The 15,286-nt window shown below is 44.8% G+C and overlaps 1 protein-coding gene across 4 annotated transcripts in view; it reads left to right on the top strand.

Annotated features, from left to right (window-relative positions):
• Positions 1–15,286, top strand: part of LOC126278936 (somatostatin receptor type 2-like) — a 1,529,331-nt gene that overhangs the window by 1,253,667 nt on the left and 260,378 nt on the right. For all 4 annotated transcript variants that reach the window (XM_049979230.1, XM_049979217.1, XM_049979237.1 and 1 more), the window contains one exon: positions 12,373–12,460. The gene's annotated coding sequence lies outside the window, so the exon portion shown is untranslated. The remainder of the gene's footprint in view (positions 1–12,372; positions 12,461–15,286) is intronic.

Below are 15,286 nucleotides of genomic sequence, written 5' to 3'. Positions count from 1 at the left end.
ATATCAAGCGCTACACTACTAATGAAGTATTCAAACATTACGGGATTCTTTTTACTAATCATCTGCATTAATTTACATTTATCTACATTTAGAGTTAGCTGTCATTCTTTACACCAGTCACAAATCCTGTCCAAGTCATCTTGTATCCTCCTACAGTCACTCAAAGGCGACACTTTCCCTTACACCACAGCATCATCAGCAAACACCCGCACATTGCTATCCACCCTATCCAAAAGATCATTTATGTAGATAGAAAACAACAGCGGACCTACCCCCATTTCCCTGGGGCACTCCAGATGATGCCCTCACCTCCGATGAACGCTCACCATCGAGGGAGGGAGGGAGAGAGGGAGAGAGACAGACAGACAGAGAGAGAGAGAGATGTTTAGCGGCTGGCATGGAGGCAGTCGGTAGCGACGTGCTTGTATTTAGCAAGCTCTGACGTCGTCCAGTTGCTTCGGCAAACAAGACTGTCCTGTCCCAAGACATGTCGGCCACCTTCACGGCACCAACTGGGTCGCCTCTTCCTCGGCATGAGAAATTAGCTTCTGCAAGACGAGCGTTGCGTCTCTCACCCGAACTACTCAAAGCGTGACTGAGCCAGTGTATCTATAGGGAAGGGAGAAACTGGCGAGTAACTGCCGTCTTCGGCGCCGCTATGTCACGCCAAACCTACGCGCAAACAAAACACATCTCAAGTTTGTACCTGACAAGTTTTTACAGCACACACAAGAGGAAGGCGTGTCTCAGGTTGGTGAGCGATGCCGTGACGCCATACAGTAAGCCATCTGGAGCGTAACTAGTGTCCTTCCTTTGAAGTTTACTTCCTCACAGACTTTCTAAATGTCAGCTAAACAAGCTACGTTTTGTGTAGAGACACAAAAGAAGCGGCCCACGCAGCCTGCGACCGTGTTACAGATTCCTCAGAACAGCGTTTTCTCATGCGTCCGGAGCGTCCCCCACGCCACACCCGTACTGGTCGTGCGGGTGTAGTTATCAACTGAAAGCTCATTTACTACAGTAGCGATCAAAGAACTGCTCATACTTCACCTTTATCGGAAGGTGTATATTGCAATGGGAAGATGGTTTGCAGGAGGTATTAGCTATTAACCTTACTTCATACTTCTTGATACTTTTTGAATTTCATGTCTGACCATAGTTATCAGTGGCTGAAGTTGGTATCACATGAAACAAATCAGGCAGACCACTAGCAGACACGTTTCTGCTTCACTCGGAAGTACCAAGGAGCAACACGCAACCGCTCCCTGACTTTCAGACAACACTGCTCTAATGTCAAACAGAAAACAAGAATCAGTTTGGTAAGCATCACATCATGCAAAATTGTGGACCCTGCTCTGAACTAAGCTTGAAGAAAGATTACAGGGTGCTCAAAACCAATTCCTATTCAGAAGATTTACTGTCGTGCCGGTAGCACACCTTCATATAGTCATTAAGAAGTTGCCGCCGATCTTGAACGACTGAAAGCTAAGGACACTGGAGTTCACCCACTGCTTGGCTAAGAACTACCTCAGCATAGCCTCACTTCAAGTAAAGGTTTCGCTTCAACAGCAGAATCTTTGAAACTCCCTCCATAAAAATGGTTCAAATGGTTCTGAGCACTATGTGACTTAACATCTGTGGTCATCAGTACCCTAGAACATAGAACTACTTAAACCTAACTAACGTAAGGACATCACACACATCTACGCCCGAGGCAGGATTCGAACCTGCGACCGTAGCGGTCACGCAGTTCCAGACTGAAGCGCCTAGAACCGCACGGCCACAATGGCCGGCAACTCCCTCCATACAAAGCAAGACTTTGTCAGTGGAAATCCGTACAAGATTGGATGGGACCGATAGAATATCTTCCTGCCGGCTACAACGAGGAAAGACGTGTTGTCTCGTAACCGCTAGTGTCGGTAAGACAAGGTTCTCCCTTAAATTACAGGATTTCAGATAGGATTATTACAAATGTGAGTGTGGAGACGAACAAACTATGGAACATTAATTCAGTGGCCTCTTCTACATCTACATCTACATCTACATAGTTACTCTGCAATTCACACTTAAGTGCCTGGCAGAGTTTTCATCGAACCATTTTCATACTACTTCTCTAACATTCCACTCTCGAATGGCGCGTGGGAAAAAGGAACATCTAAATCTTTCCGTTCGAGCGCTGATTTCTCTTATTTTATTATGATCTTCGTCCATCTATATGTTCTACACAGGACCTTAAGATTGCAAACGATAGTATCCTAGGTGTGGCTCAATTCTGGATGTCATTTGATTTGCATATTTAGTCGGTGATACCTCTAAATGTTCCTTTTTTTTTTAAAAAAAAAAGCATATACGAGATACAAATCGGGGTACTGTAAAACGAGGCTTCTTACACTATAAACTGCTCCCGACGTTGCAGGGCCTGTCTCAACCTCCCTGATATTGTTCCACATGCCATCAAACCATCTTGTTATTGGTTCTTTGTAAAATTTGTTCGGCAGCCATCTGAGTTTGCTTCCAATATTGGTCTTGCTTCCTCTACTATTCTTGTGTGTGGGAGACACTTTCTCCAGTTTGCTCTTGCCTCCGAAACAATAACCAGCCATATTTAAGAAAGTAATTTGTGTATTGGGTGTAGCCATTATGAACTACTAAAAAATTAAATTGCAGTCGTTTCGACTGATTTGCTGCTATTGTGTTCAGGGCGGTTCACTGCTGATTTTGTAATGTTTGTGTCCGATGGTACGCTAAACCGTCTCGAGCCACGGAGAGACAACTACGGTGCCCTCCCCAGGCAGGCTCTCTCTCCTGCTGTCCAAATCCTTTGCATGTCTGGAAGGATAGCTGAGACGTGTTTTAGTCGATAGATTACGTTAGTATACAATGGAGACTGTCCAACAGACCTGGCAATTTTATGGCTCAACAGGACGTACAGACTAATTACGTAAGAATTCTGACTCTTTGAGATTATCTGTTCCTTTTTGGAGTGGGAAATAAGGATTTACGTGACAGAAACGCAAGTTGCTAACAAATAATTCAATTGATGAACCACGGCACCTTAGGTGAAAAATCAGACTTTTGAATATGCAGATAACAATGTTACGGAGAATTCATGCAGAGAGTATCTCCAAGCGTGGAACGTTATTCTCCTAGACCTCACGTAAGACATAACAGCCACTGCTTAGGGTCGATCGTGTGTTAGTTATGAACACAGTGCTTATCAGATGGAGTCTGACAGATGTCTGCCCCTGATGAGCATACACTACCAGAGCCGATGACGTGGATGGTGCGCTAGACTTTGTCTTTTCAGTTTCAAAACTGGATGAGGTCTCTTCTGTTTGACGACTCAGTCAGTGGTACTTGAGCAAGTGATTTAAACTAGCAAATTAGATATTTCATATACATGGCATGAAATTTAGTGCCTGACTGAATGATTAAAAGATTTTAATGACTCAGCTGCACGCAGTATTTGCTTCTTTTCATGCCATGTCGAACGTCACGGATTGTTTCCAGACGCTAGCGATGATGTTCTTCGGTATGTAGTACTAGTGGCGCCACGCAGGGGGCCAACATGCTTGAAAACCTGGACAGAATAGAAGAAAAATATTTGCGTTCCGAATTTAGCCCGACGAAATCTCGTGTAAACTGCGCCGGTGCGTATTTGCCGATTGCTGCGCTGTCATTCCAGTCTCACGTCGATATAATGGGTGCCGCAACAGTTGGCAGCAAACAGTGAATCGGAAAACGACACAGTCTTCAGGTATTGTTTGCATGGCCTCTGTAATATACGACAGTGATCGTGCATAGTTTTCAGGATAAAATAAGACGAGCATCACTCCAGGAGGTATAATTATGACTTTTTAACCGGCGTAATGACGTATATCGACTTAAAAATATACTACTTTCGATATTGTCCGATATCGTTGGCTACAAAATTTCTTCTGCATGCCTCAACTTTTGTACATGGCTCTGGCTCAACTTTTGTGAATGGCTCCCCTGCTATCTTAATAATATAGTCAATGAGTTCAAATGTATTTGCAAGCACATATTAGCACGTTTTTAGTGTAGTATCATTTTTCTGCCGTCTGGCAGTGCGACAAGGTAAAAATTGGTCCCTCATTTGTTGCAATTACCTCATAAACTATTATCTGCAAGAAAAATGTCATAGAATACTTGAGGAGGAATTTGGAATTGTATCATAATTTTTTCTCAAACTGGCAAATATATTTTTTCGAGGTTAAAATTTCCCAAACTAATACTGTTTTATTCGTGAAATTCTGCAAATCTATTCAAATGCTGTACAGAGAACTCTAGAACGAAAACAGATCTATCAAGAACTCTGAAAAAGAAGTATATTCGTCGAAAACCGGTTATCAGCCTTACCGGACTCACAATATTCTGCACTAATGCCCGATGCCGACATCAGTCCACAAAGTTTTGCGCACGGAAATGCACCGAAACTGCACCGTTGCCGATTTGTCGGCTGTCTGAAGATGCGTGGAAAGCCCAGAATAAGGACACTCGGTGTTACCGAGAAGATTTTACACTTAGATATTCCCATGAGAAAACGAAGCATGTCGTGTTCAATCGGCTTTTGGGCGTCTTCGAATCCATCTCGAGAGTCCAGAAAAAGACAATTAAAGAAGATATACAGATGCCGGCTCAGTTAAAAGATCTGGTTTTCGAACCATTTCGCAGTGGAAAATACAACAGCGACACTTCTCAAAGCAATAATGACAGAAGCGACATATTTGACTATGATTTCGACTGAAAAATGTAAAATATTGAATAAAACATTTCGATACGGCAATTTCGACATACACTACCCTCGCATATGTCTAAATGATCAGTATTCCAGTTACACATATGAAAAATCATTTACGTCAGACAATATAAGGATTTTCCTACACGTAAGTGAACTGCAATTTAAATTAAAAACAAAATCTCAACGCAATTCGAAGCTCATTCTTTATAGAACACAATAACTGTTGTAAAAGATCCAATTTCAGCAACAACATGAAATGCCTACAGGGCAAGCAGAGACTGTTGAAATTAAGTTCGTAGGACAGCTACAAGTCGCAATCAGTTCCCATGCAGGCCGTTGCAGACCGGTCACAAATTATTTCTAAAGCACAGTGAATTGCGATACGGTATTTAACTGTTTTCTGAAAATCATCTTCAATCATTAATTATGTCATTTTACGCTCATATTATGCTTAGTTCAAAAAATAAGAAATTTAAAAAAATGGAAATGAAATTTAAATAATTTGAAAGCCCGCTAAAGCACTCCATTTGAAACATGTGATGCTTATGACGTCACTAGCTAGGTCGTGCTCTTATTGCCGAAGTTCGTCAGAGTTTGTTTGATGTCTTGGTGTTTGCTTACAATTAGTAGTTAGATAACAGGAGCAATTAGCTGCTATATTACTTAGTATCCATCCTAGATCAGTTGTGTAAACAGGGGGCCATATATTGTAACTTGTTAGGTTGCATCTGATTGCCCGTTTAGGGTCAGAGTAATTTTTTATATTGGAATTTATTAGTTTAAAGAGGATATTTCCTGTTGTGATTTGGGCCCTGTTAAAGTTTATCCGGTCTTCAAATAACTGTTTTCTCAGAGTGATTTATATTTTGTTTATTGATAAAATAAACTTATTAAAACTGAGTTCACGTCTGCATAACTATCAGACCGAGCACCACTCCATCTAAATCCCATGCATAATCATCATCTTTAAGCTGAAATACTTCAAACAGAAATACACTGATAAAGTAAAACATTATGATGACTGCATACCAAGTGACACTGCTGCCTGATGGTGTTGCGACCATGTGGTGAGGGAAGGAAAGTATACAGGTGGAGCAGAGACGAACTGGGAATTATCCTAGCGACGATATGAGCGGAAAATGGAGAAATACATAATCGCCTTCGACGAAGGTCAGAGCCCGAGAATGAGCTTCTGAGAAACGTCGAAGTTGGCCAGCTACTCCCGTGCTACTCTCTTGAGCACCAGTGGAAAGTGGCTAAAAGACGGTGAAGTCATGAGTAGGATGTTCTGAACCTGCCTTTTGATTTTTTCCGCAGGAGTCTTCCTGTTATATCGTATTAGAGGTCCAGTTAATTTAGTTTTATTTCCCTGTAACGTGTTAATCTGTGTACTTTTCGTTTTAATTTCTTTCAGTACCTGTTCTTTAGATTTTTTTCTCTCTTGGACGTTTTGTGACTCTTATCCACATCTACATGTCTATTGCTTCTAAATTTGTCTTGTCTTGCGCTTCTCCACGTAACCTACGCTTTTGCAGTGGAATAAAAGTAATAATTAAAGTTGTTCAGCAGGTCTCAATGGTGAACGTTGGCATGGTCTGCGTAAGTAGTTCTCAATACCTTGTAACATAGAGGGGTGAATTATCATTGTGTGGCATAACAACTCACAAGACTCCTTAATTGTCTTTGTCTCTTCTTAGTATTTTCTCGATTTTTTTTTTTCATTGGCACAGTATAACTAGAAGTATGTGTCCTATCTGAGAGGAGTGATTTGGGATCACAACTTCGCTTATGTAGCAACGTTGAAACTATATGTTGCGGAGCTTTTTCTCTTGATTATTTCCATCATTTAATACTTTGTTCTGAAGAACATATATCTTGAATTACAAAAATGTTTTCTATAAAAATGCTTTCCTTAACATTACACTGGCAATCAACACACCCTTTACAACAAGAACTGCTTGAAACGCGTCAAAAAGACAAACAGATCAGTGTTGTATTTTTCTACACAAAGACTGGGTTCGGAGTCTATCCATATAAGCAAAGATAATTTTATGTGGAATTAATTTTTGATAATTGACGTTGTAAATGTTATGAATAACCATAAAATTGTAGAAATAATAATAATAATAATAATAATAATAATAATAATAATAATAATAATAATAATCATTATAGATGTTTGTTAAAATTATAAAAGTATGTTTTGACACATGTTTAATCCTCTGTCTGAAACAATTTCATTACATGCGTTTACATTGGATTTTGACCAAATGATACTTTACCATCCTAAACGCAAATGACAATGAAACTTAGTGTTCTGAAAAAAAACGTTATTTTATCAGCTGGTAAATTTATTCAATTAGCGATCTGTATACGAAAGAAACATGGGTGTCACTGACCATTTCAATTATACGCCCTCTGTACCCTCCACAAAAGTATCTTAAAATGCTCCAAATAAACGTATTGAAGAATTCATTTCTTGTTCCTACATTAAGGAGTTTTTTCGTTTGCAAATTACTCTTATTTGTTTACTCACGATAGTTCTTCCTTTAATCCATCATACTCGTCTTGTCGTCTGTACTTCCCACCAACTAAAATTCATTTACTTATGTTGGTATCTATCCCCCATCTTATCACGTTCCCTTACTTGTCTGTTAGATCTATCACCAATATTTTAGTCTTGTTTGTATTTATTTATAGTGTATGGTTTTCCAAAAGCATCAGTGGCTTTTTTCTACACTGACAGTTATCTGGCTTATGAGTGAAACTTTAGTCAGCGTATTCCACAGGCATGGAAATACTGGAGTATATTTTGATAGCGACCGGACAAGATGTTCAAGTTGTGACACTTCCCATTTCTGTCGGTGCGTACACTAAGAGGTCAAAAGTGTCAGAATGCCTGTTGGTGATGATTAATGAGGGGTGTGACTTGAACATGCTGGTGACAGTTCCGCTTAGGTATCTGAATGTCCGTGGAGGAATAGCAGCCTCAGTAGCCTAAATCACAGAAGGTAGTTATGTCAGACGTTGGGGTCTGGAGAGAAGTCGACGATGTAACTCATCCCCAAGGTGTCCCAGAGAGTTCAGGTCACAACGCTGTGCAGGCCGGCCTATTTCAGGAATGTCAGTGTCACATCATGCTGATACGAGCAATCAAATGGTTGAAATAGCTCTGAGATCTATGGGACTTAACATCTGAGGTCATCAGTCCCCTAGAACTTAGAACTACTTAAACCTAACTAACCTAAGGACATCACACACATCCATGCCCGAGGCAGGATTCGAACCAGCGACCGCAGCAGTCGCCCGGTTCCGGACTAAAGCGCCTAGCACCGCTTGGGCACCGCGGCCGGCTAAGAGCAATCATTGTATCCGAACTCTTACTTTACAGTAAGCAGCACACGCCGCTGTAATATGTGTCCGTATCCTTCCCATACCGTGATACTGCCACCTCCGTATTTCAATGTTTGCACATCTCAAGATGGCAAGTAACGTTCACAAGGCATTCGCCAAACCCAAACCCTACCGCCGGATTGTCGGAGGGAATGTGATTCATCACTCCAAATTTCTCTTTTCTAGTCATCTACATTCTATTGGGACGCTCTTTACAGCACTTCAAGAGTCACTTAACACCGATTACCGAAAAGTGTTGCTTATGAAAGGCTGCTTTACCATTATACCCCACTCTTTTTAAATCCCTACGCACAGTCATTCAGCTGGCTGGACTGTCGATAGCACTTTGGAACTAACGAGTGGTTTATACCGCTGATTTTCTGCGACTTTTTACAACCATCATCCACAATGCTGTAAGGTCTCTGCCTCATCTTGGTAATACGCGAAGTCTCTTCTCGCTTCCACTTCACAATCACTTCATCAGCAGTCGACGTAGGCAGCATTAGAAAGGTTGGAATGTCTCTGTTATATTCGTTACTCAGGTAAAGTCCAGTGACCACTTTGAGCTCTGCTGACCGATTCATTCTGCAGTTATTGCTTCTCTATTTATAAATGAATATTGGGATTTTAACGCTTTATAATAATTATTATATTAAACTGACAGTAAAATATCATATGTCAAATGAAAGAGCAACTCAAACAGTTTTACCAAGAACATTATAAATGTTCAATGTGAGCACCATTTGTCAAATGGCATACATCAAGCCTCTAGCAGAGTTCTTCGCAAACGTTGATTAGTGTGTCTTCGGTGATCGTAGCAACAGCTGCTTCAATCCGGTTTCTTAATTCAGGGAGGTCTGATGGTAGCGGAAGCACGAACACACGATCCATGATGAAGCCCCAAAGGAAAAAATCGCATGGCGTTAGGACTGGTGAATGTGGAGGCTATGCAAAGCAAGCCCTGTCATTGGGCCCCTTGCGGACTCCAGGACTTGGGCTATAGACTTGATGTGTGCCGTGTGACAAATGGGGCTCACATTGAACATTTATAAGGTGCTTGGTAAAATCATTTAAAACACTCTGTATTCGTCACCTTTCGTGATGTATGGTGGTCAATTCCGTACTAGATATATGAGTAGAAGTACTGTTGGTCAGACAGTGTATATACGAGAGGCATGCAATAAGTTCAAAATGGTTCAAGTGGCTCTGAGCACTATGGGACTTAACATCTATGGTCATCCGTCCCCTAGAACTTAGAACTACTTAAACCTAACTAACCTAAGGACAGCACACAACACCCAGCCATCACGAGGCAGAGGAAATCCCTGACCCCGCCGGGAATCGAACCCGGGAACTCGGACATGGGAAGCGAGAACGCTACCGCACAACCACGAGATGCGAGCCAAAATGGTTCAAATGGCTCTGAGCACTATGGGACTTAACATCTTAGGTCATCAGTCCCCTAGAACTTAGAACTACTTAAACCTAACTAACCTAAGGACATCACACATATCCATGCCCGAGGCAGGATTCGAACCTGCGACCGTACCAGCCGCGTGGTTCCGGGCTGAAGCACCTAGAACCGCTCGGTCATACTGGCCGGCTTTTCAATATCATCGCCGTTCAGTACGACTACCTTAATCCACCTTACTGGGAGCGCATGTATACCCTCATTGTACCTTTCTACTGAGCCAACGACTTGATTCATCATTAAACTTCCCATCACTCATGTACTGCTTCCCACCAGCCAGGGTAGCCGAGAGCGCCGAAGCTCTGCTTCCTGGACTCGGGTAGGCGTGCCAGCCCCGAATCGAATCCGCCCGGCGGATTAACGACGAGCGCTGGTGTGCCGGCCAGTCTGGATGTGGTTTTTAGGCGGTTTCCCAAATCCCGCCAGGTGAATACCGGGCTCGCAGACATCTGAACACATTCGCACTATTCCGTGGATTACACTAGACAGAGACAGTTAGGGTACACTAATTCTGTCCCAAGGGGTGCGGAGTGGCGGCAGGAAGGACATCCGGCCACCCCTAAAACTAACCTTGCCAAATTCGTTCTAGCCGCGCCGAACCTGCGACCGCTGCGGGACTATGGCATCAGCGAAAGACACAAGAAAAGAATTCATTTACTACTTCCCTCGAAGTGCATACTCCAAAAATAGACGAAAGTCGGAATGTGCGAGATCGGAGCTGTAGGATGGATGAGAAAGGACAGTTGAATTATGTTTTGTGAGATCCTCTCGAGTGCACAAACTTCTGTGAGGCCTTGCGTTGTCATGGAGAAGGAAAAGTTTGTTTCTTCAGTTTCGTGAGTGTGTATACCGCCGACCGGCACGCTAGAGATCAGACACGTCTGCGCGACCTTGTTGCGATGATGACAGACGCCCAACGACTCGCCGTGCATTTGTTCACTGCCAGGTCTCGGCAGACTTTCTGCAGGCGCCTATGAATACCTGTGATACTCTGATTTTCCGCCAAACGAAACTCGATGTCAACTCTCTGCCTGGAACACACCTCTGTTATACACGCCATTTTGGAGACTACATACAGCGCCACCAGCTATCGGAACGTCATGAAACTATAGCGGCTGAAGTACGAATACTGCACAATGTCACACAACAAATTTTGCATTATTTCTGCCGAAATTGTTGGACAAAAAATGTGTTGCATTGCTTATTGAACTCATTTTGTACAGTACTGGTCATTAAAATTCCTACACGAAGAAGAAATACAGATGATAAACGGGTATTTATTGGACAAATATATTATACTCGAAATGACATGTGATTACATTTTCACGCAGTTTGGGTGCATGGATCCTGAGAAATCGGTACCCAAAACAACCACCTCTGGCCGTAATAACGGTTTTGATACGCCTGGGCATTGAATCAAACAGAGCTTGGATGGTGTGTACAGGTGCAGCTGCCCATTGAGTTTCAACACGATTCCACAGTTCATCAAGAGTAGTGACTGGCGTATTGTGACGAGACAGTTGATCGGCCACCATTGACCAGACGCTGTGAATTGGAGAGAGATCTGGAGAATGTGGTGGCCAGGGCAGCAGTCGAACATTTTCTGTATCCAGAAAGGCCCAAACAGGACCTTCAACATGCGATCGTGCATTATCCTGCTGAAATGTAGGGTTTCGCAGGGATCGAATGAAGGGCAGAGCCACGGGTCGTAACACATCTGAAATGTAACGTCCACTGTTTACAGTGCCGTCAATGCGAAAAGAGGTGGCCGAAACGTGTAACCAATGGCATGCCATACCATTACGCCGGGTAATACACCAGTATGGCGATGACGAACACACGCTTCCAACGTGCGTTGACCGCGATGCCGCCAAACACGGATGGGACCATCACGATGCTGTAAACAGAACCTGGACTGATCCGAAAAAGTGATGTTCTGCCATTCGTGCACCCAGGTTCTTCGTTGAGTACACCATCGCAGGCGCTCCTGTCTGTGATGCAGCGTCAAGGGTAACCGCAGCCATGGTCTCCGAGCTGGTAGTCCATGCTGCTGCAAACGTTGTCGAACTGTTAGTGCAGATGGTTGTTGTCTTACAAACGTCCCCATCTGTTGACTCAGGGATCGAGACGTGGCTGCACGATCCGTCACAGGCATGCGGATAAGATGCCTGTCATCTCGACTGCTAGTGTTACGAGGCCGTTAGGGCCCAGCACGGCGTTCCGTATTACCCTCCTGAATCCACCGATTCCATATTCTGCTATCAGTCATTGGATCTCGAGCAACGCGAGCAGCAATATCGTGATACGATGAACCACAATGGCGATAGGCTGCAATCCGACCTTTAACAAAGTCGGAAACTTGACGGTACGCATTTCTCCTCGATACACGACGCATCATAACAACGTTTCACCAGGCAACGCCGGTCAACTGCTGTTTGTGTATGAGAAATCAGTTGGAAACTTTCCTCATGTCAGCACGTTGTAGGTGTCGCCACGGGCGCCACCCTTGTGTGAATGCTCTGAAAAGCTAATCATTTGCATATCACAGCATCATCTTCATGTCGCTTAAATTTCGTGTCTGTAGCACGTCATATTCGTGGTGTAGTAATTGTAATAGCCAGTAGTGTAATGTATATTGTGAACGGACTGTATTGTTTTTAGCAGTCCCGTCGGCTTTCTCCAGTTGCCTACCTGCTGTTACTTTCCGCCCTTGTGATTCCCTCTTAAACGCCTGATCGTGTTGCAGGATCTGCGGAACTGAGAGGCGGCGCGTCCCCAGCGGCTGCACAGTCTTCGCGGTATTCCTGCGGCGGCGCGACGGACTGCTGTGACAGGTAAGGAGTGGGGCGCGGCTCGGCGGAAACTATGCCCACTCCCCTGCTGGAGACGGAGCGGTGTCCGTGGCGGGGCGTCTCACGAGCTCATTACTCTGGGCCACAGCCGTCGCCTCAGAGGGCCGGACTAATCTCGGTCCGCCAGCTGCTTCCCACTGCCCGCTGGCCGCCAGGCGCTGTCTCTGAGGCCCCAGGCCTCCTCCCTGTTGTTGGAGACCACAACATTGCACCGCCCAGCGCGTTCCTCCAATACCAAAGACAGTTTTCGGGGCGTACCTCACGGTTCTAGGAGGTCGCTTGTGGAAGGAAGTTAACACTAATGAGCAACTAAAGACCAACTATTTTGGAGGAAACACACTGGTGATGCTCTGCAGCGTTGCATTTGGGTGGTAGGCGGGTTCTGGGTGGGGGCAGTGCAGGCGTGGGTTCAAATTTACAAACAGTATGTTCTTCTACATTTGTAGACTTAGAGAAAGCTTTTGACAATGTTGACTGGAATACTCTCTTTCAAATTCTGAAGGTGCCAGGGGTAAAGTACAGGGAGCAAAAGGTTATTTACAATTTGTACAGAAACCAAATGGCAGTTGTAAGAGTCGAGGGGCACGAAAGGGAAGCAGTCATTGGGAAGAGAGTGAGACAGGGTTGTAGCCTCTCCCCGATGTTATTCAATCTGTATATTGAGCAAGCAGTAAAGGAAACAAAAGAAAAATTCGGTGTAGGTATTAAAATCCATGGAGAAGAAATAAAAACTTAGAGGTTGACCGATGACATGTTAATTCTGTCAGAGACAGCAAATGACTTGAAAGAGCAGTTGAACGGAATGGACAGTGTCTTGAAAGGAAGATACAACATGAACATTAACAATAGCAAAAAGAGGATAATGGAATGTAGTCTAATTAAGTCGGGTGATGCTAAGGGAATTAGATTAGGAAATGAGACACTTAAAGTAGTAAAGGAGTTTTGCTATTTAGGAAGTAAAATAACTGATGATGGTCGAAGTAGAGAGGATATAAAATGTAGACTGGCAATGGCAAGGGAAGCGTTTCTGAAGAAGAGAAATTTATTAACATCGAATATAGATTTATGTATCAGGAAGTCGTTTCTGAATGTACACTCCTGGAAATGGAAAAAAGAACACATTGACACCGGTGTGTCAGACCCACCATACTTGCTCCGGACACTGCGAGAGCGCTGTACAAGCAATGATCACACGCACGGCACAGCGGACACACCAGGAACCGCGGTGTTGGCCGTCGAATGGCGCTAGCTGCGCAGCATTTGTGCACCGCCGCCGTCAGTGTCAGCCAGTTTGCCGTGGCATACGGAGCTCCATCTCAGTCTCTAACACTGCATGCCGCGACAGCGTGGACGTGAACCGTATGTGCAGTTGACGGACTTTGAGCGAGGGTGTATAGTGGGCATGCGGGAGGCCGGGTGGACGTACCGCCGAATTGCTCAACACGTGGGGCGTGAGCTCTCCACGGTACATCGATGTTGTCGCCAGTGGTCGGCGGAAGGTGCACGTGCCCGTCACCTGGGACTGGACCGCAGCGACGCACGGATGCACGCCACGGCCGTAGGATCCTACGCAGTGCCGTAGGGAACCGCACCGCCACTTCCCAGCAAATTAGGGACACTATTGCTCCTGGGGTATCGGCGAGGACCATTCGCAACCGTGTCCATGAAGCTGGGCTACGGTCCCGCACAGGAAAGGATCTCGAAGAGCAGCTGAACGGAATGGACAGTCTCTTGAAAGTAGGATATAAGATGAACATCAACAAAAGCAAAACGAGGTTAATGGACTGTAGTCGAATTAAATCGGGTGATGCTGCGGGAATTAGATTAGGAAATGAGACGCTTAAAGTAGTAACTGAGTTTTGCTATTTGGGGAGCAAAATAACTGATGACGGTCGAAGTAGAGAGGATATAAAATGTTGACTGGCAATGGCAAGAAAAGCGTTTCTGAGGAAGAGAAATTTGTTAACATCGAGTATAGATTTAAGTTTATTAATGGACTGAGATCCGCCTCGATTGCGAACAAACACCTAGTGTTTACCTGCAATGTTGAAGGTTCTTATAGATTTAAGTGTCTGGAAGTCGTTTCTGAAAGTACACTCCTGGAAATGGAAAAAAGAACACATTGACACCGATGTGTCAGACCCACCATACTTGCTCCGGACACTGCGAGAGGGCTGCACAAGCAATGATCACACGCACGGCACAGCGAACACACCAGGAACCGCGGTGTTGGCCGTCGAATGGCGCTAGCTGCGCAGCATTTGTGCACCGCCGCCGTCAGTGTCAGCCAGTTTGCCGTGGCATACGGAGCTCCATCGCAGTCTTTAACACTGGTAGCATGCCGCGACAGCGTGGACGTGAACCGTATGTGCAGTTGACGGACTTTGAGCGAGGGCGTATAGTGGGCATGCGGGAGGCCGGGTGGACGTAACGCCGAATTGCTCAACACGTGGGGCGTGAGGTCTCCACAGTACATCGATGTTGTCGCCAGTGGTTGGCGGAAGGTGCACGTGCCCGTCGACCTGGGACCGGACCGCAGCGACACACGGATGCACGCCTAGACCGTAGGATCCTACGCAGTGCCGTAGGGGACCGCATCGCCACTTCCCAGCAAATCAGGGACACTGTTGTTCCTGGGGTATCGGCGAGGACCATTCGCAACCGTCTCCATGAAGCTGGGCTACGGTCCCGCACACCGTTAGGCCGTCTTCCGCTCACGCCCCAACATCGTGCAGCCCGCCTCCAGTGGTGTCGCGACAGGCGTGAATGGAGGGACGAATGGAGACGTGTCGTCTTCAGCGATGAGAG

Source organism: Schistocerca gregaria, chromosome 1 (assembly GCF_023897955.1).
Source record: "Schistocerca gregaria isolate iqSchGreg1 chromosome 1, iqSchGreg1.2, whole genome shotgun sequence".
Taxonomy (NCBI): domain Eukaryota; kingdom Metazoa; phylum Arthropoda; class Insecta; order Orthoptera; family Acrididae; genus Schistocerca; species Schistocerca gregaria.
Note: the sequence above shows the minus strand (reverse complement) of the source record. Positions and strands in the feature narration are given on the sequence as shown.